At 73.9% G+C, this 3703-nt stretch overlaps 1 protein-coding gene across 16 annotated transcripts in view; it reads left to right on the forward strand.

The window, feature by feature from the left end:
* celf2 (cugbp, Elav-like family member 2) overlaps positions 1-3703 on the forward strand; it is a 1037523-nt gene that overhangs the window by 367347 nt on the left and 666473 nt on the right. The window lies entirely within an intron of this gene.

Genomic DNA, 3703 nt, shown 5'->3' on the forward strand with positions numbered 1-3703 from the left:
GAGCATGTGTGCCCTGTCCTTTTATATGGGTCGCCCCCTTGTGGTAGTGTCACCTCTGGGTGTCTTGACTGCCCATTGGTCGTGTCCTACCTTACTGACCTATTGGTAAAATGTCTGCGTGTCATGCTCTGGTGCTCCCTCTAATGTTTATTTAGTCCCCAGTATATCTACATTAACCCCTTGTGTATTTACAGTGATGCATATCACCACATAACCCCTCTGTCTCTCTATGCCTTCCCTGTCTCTAACCCCACCTGCCTCTAACCCCCCCCCATCTCTCTAACCCCCCTGTCTCTCTAACACCCCCTGTATCTCTACGCCCCCTGTCTCTCTACCCCCCCCGTCTCTCTACACCCCCCGTCTCTAACCCCCCGATCCCTCTACCACCCCCTGTGTCTCTCACTCCCACACTGTCTCTCACCCCCCTCTGTCGCCCCCCCCTCTGTCTCTCCCCCCCCTCTGTCTCTCCCCCCCCACTGTCTCTCCACCCCCCTCTGTCTCTCACCCCCCTCTGTCTCGCCCCCCACTGTCTCTCCCCCTCTGTCTCTGCCCCCCCTCTGTCACTCCCCCCTCTGTCTCCCCCCGCTTTCTCGCCCCATCTCACCCCTCTCTGTCTCACCCCCATCGCTCCCCCCCTGTCTCTCCCCCCCCGTCTCCTCCCCCCCCCCGTCTCCCTCCCCCCTCCGTCTCTCCCCCCCGCCGTCTCTCCCCCCCGCCGTCTCTCCCCCCCGCCGTCTCTCCCCCCCGCCGTCTCTCCCCCCGCCGTCTCTCCCCCCGCCGTCTCTCCCCCCGTCTCTCTCCCCCCGTCTCTCTCCCCCCCGTCTCTCTCCCCCCCGTCTCTCTCCCCCCCCCGTCTCTCTCCCCCCCCGTCTCTCTCCCCCCCCGTCTCTCTCCCCCCCCGTCTCTCTCCCCCCCCGTCTCTCTCCCCCCCCCGTCTCTCTCCCCCCCCGTCTCTCTCCCCCCCCCCGTCTCTCTCCCCCCCCCCCCGTCTCTCTCCCCCCCCGTCTCTCTCCCCCCCCCGTCTCTCTCCCCCCCCGTCTCTCTCCCCCCCCCGTCTCTCTCCCCCCCCCGTCTCTCTCCCCCCCCGTCTCTCTCCCCCCCCGTCTCTCTCCCCCCCCGTCTCTCTCCCCCCCCGTCTCTCTCCCCCCCCGTCTCTCTCCCCCCCCGTCTCTCTCCCCCCCCGTCTCTCTCCCCCCCCGTCTCTCTCCCCCCCCGTCTCTCTCCCCCCCGTCTCTCTCCCCCCCCGTCTCTCTCCCCCCCCGTCTCTCTCCCCCCCCGTCTCTCTCCCCCCCCGTCTCTCTCCCCCCCCGTCTCTCTCCCCCCCCCGTCTCTCTCCCCCCCCCGTCTCTCTCCCCCCCCGTCTCCTCCTCCCCCCCCGTCTCTCTCCCCCCCCGTCTCTCTCTCCCCCCGTCTCTCTCTCCCCCCGTCTCTCTCTCCCCCCGTCTCTCTCACCCCGTCTCTCTCTCCCCCCGTCTCTCTCCCCCCCGTCTCTCTCCCCCCCGTCTCTCTCCCCCCCTTCTCTCTCCCCCCCGTCTCTCTCCCCCCCGTCTCTCTCCCCCCCGCTCTCTCCCCCCGTCTCTCTCCCCCCCGTCTCTCTCCCCCCCGTCTCTCTCCCCCCCGTCTCTCTCCCCCCCCGTCTCTCTCCCCCCCCGTCCTCTCCCCCCCGTTCTCTCTCTCCCCCCCCCGTCTTCTCTCCCCCGCCTTCTCTCCCCCGCCTTCTCTCCCCCGCCTTCTCTCCCCCCCTTCTCTCTCGCCCCCTTCTCTCTCGCCCCCGTCTCTCTCCCCCCTCTGTCTCTCCCCCTCTGTCTCTCCCCCCCTCTGTCTCTCCCCCCTCTGTCTCTCCCCCCTCTGTCTCTCCCCCCTCTGTCTCTCCCCCCTCTGTCTCTCCCCCCTCTGTCTCTCCCCCTCTGTCTCTCCCCCTCTGTCTCTCCCCCTCTCCCTCCCTCCCCCTCCCCCTCCCTCCCTCCCCCTCCCTCCCCCTCCCCTCCCCCTCCCCTCCCCTCCCTACCCCCCCTCCGTCCCTACCCCCCCTCCGTCCCTACCCCCCCTCCGTCCCTACCCCCCCTCCGTCCCTCCCCCTCCCCTTCCCTCCCCCCTCCGCTCCCCCTCCCCTGTCCCTCCCCCTCCCTCCCCCTCCCCCTCCCCTCCCCCTCCCCTCCCCCTCCCCTCCCCCTCCCTCCCCCTCCCCTCCCCTCCCATCCCCATCCCCCCTCCCCCTCCCCCTCCCCCATCCCCCCTCCCCCTCCCCCTCCCCATCCCCCCTCCCCCTCCCCATCCCCCCTCCCCCTCCCCCCCTCTCCCCCTCTGCCCCCCTCCTCACTCTCCCCCTCCCCCCTCCCACTCTCCCCCCTCCCACTCTCCCCCCTCCCACTCCCCCCTCCCCCCTCCCACTCCCCCCCTCACACCCTCACCCTCCCTCCCTCCCTCCCCCTCCTCCCTCCCTCCCCCTCCCTCCCCCTCCCTCCCCCTCCTCCCCCTCCCTCCCCCCTCCCTCCCCCCTCCCCCCCCCTCCCCCCTCCCTCCCCCTCCTCCCCCCCCCCTCCCCCTCCCTCCCCCCCCCTCCCTCCCCCTCCCTCCCCCCCCCTCCCTCCCTCCCCCCCCTCCCTCCCTCCCCTCCCCCCCTCCTCCCCCTCCCCCCCTCTCCCCCCCTCGCTCCCTCCTCTCCCCCCTCCCTCCCTCCCTCTCCCCCCCTCCCTCCCCCCTCTCCCCCCTCCCTCCCCCCTCTCCCCCCCCTCTCCCTCCCCCCCCTCTCCCTCCCCCCTCTCCCCCCTCCTCCCCCTCCCTCCCCCTCCCCTCCCCCTCCCCTCCCCCTCCCCCTCCCCCCCTCCCCTCCCCCTCCCCTCCCCCTCCCCTCCCCCTCCCCTCCCCTCCCCTCCCCCTCCCCTCCCCTCCCTCCCCCTCCCCTCCCCCTCCCCCTCCCCTCCCCCTCCCACTCCCCTCCCCCCTCCCCTCCCCTCCCCCTCCCCCTCCCCTCCCCCTCCCCCTCCCCCCTCCCCCTCCCCCTCCCCCTCCCCCTCCCCCCCTCCCCCTCCCCCCTCCCCCTCCCCCCCTCCCCCTCCCCCCCTCCCCCCCTCCCCCTCCCCCCCTCCCCCCCCCCCTCCCCCCCCTCCCCCCCCCTCCCCCTCCCCCCCCCTCCCCCCCCTCCCCCCCCTCCCCCCTCCCCCCCCTCCCCCCCCTCCCCCCCTCCCCCTCCCCCCCCCCCCCTCCCCCCCCTCCCCCCTCCCCCTCCCCCCCTCCCCCTCCCCCCCTCCCCTCCCCTCCCCCCCTCCCCCCCCTCCCCCTCCCCCCTCACCCTCCCCCCTCACCCTCCCCTCTCTCCTCCCCCCTCACCCTCCCTCTCTCCTCCCCCTCACCCTCCCTCTCTCCTCCCCCTCCCCCCCTCACCCTCCCTCCTCCCCCCCTCACCCTCCTCCCTCCTCCCCCTCCCCCTCTCCTCCCCCTCTCCTCCCCCTCTCCTCCCCCTCTCCTCCCCCTCTCCCTCCCCCTCCCTCTCTCCTCCCCCTCCCCCTCTCCTCCCCCTCCCCCTCCCTCTCACCTCCCCCTCCCCCTCCCCTTCCTCTCTCCTCCCCCTCCCTCTCTCCTCCCTCCCTCTCCCTCCCTCCCTCTCCCTCCCTCCCTCTCCCTCCCTCCCCCTCCCCCTCCTCCCCCCTCCCCCTCCCTCCCCCCTCCCCCTCCCTCCCCCCCTCCCCCTCCCTCCCCCTCC

Source organism: Scyliorhinus torazame, chromosome 13 (assembly GCF_047496885.1).
Source record: "Scyliorhinus torazame isolate Kashiwa2021f chromosome 13, sScyTor2.1, whole genome shotgun sequence".
NCBI classification, from domain to species: domain Eukaryota; kingdom Metazoa; phylum Chordata; class Chondrichthyes; order Carcharhiniformes; family Scyliorhinidae; genus Scyliorhinus; species Scyliorhinus torazame.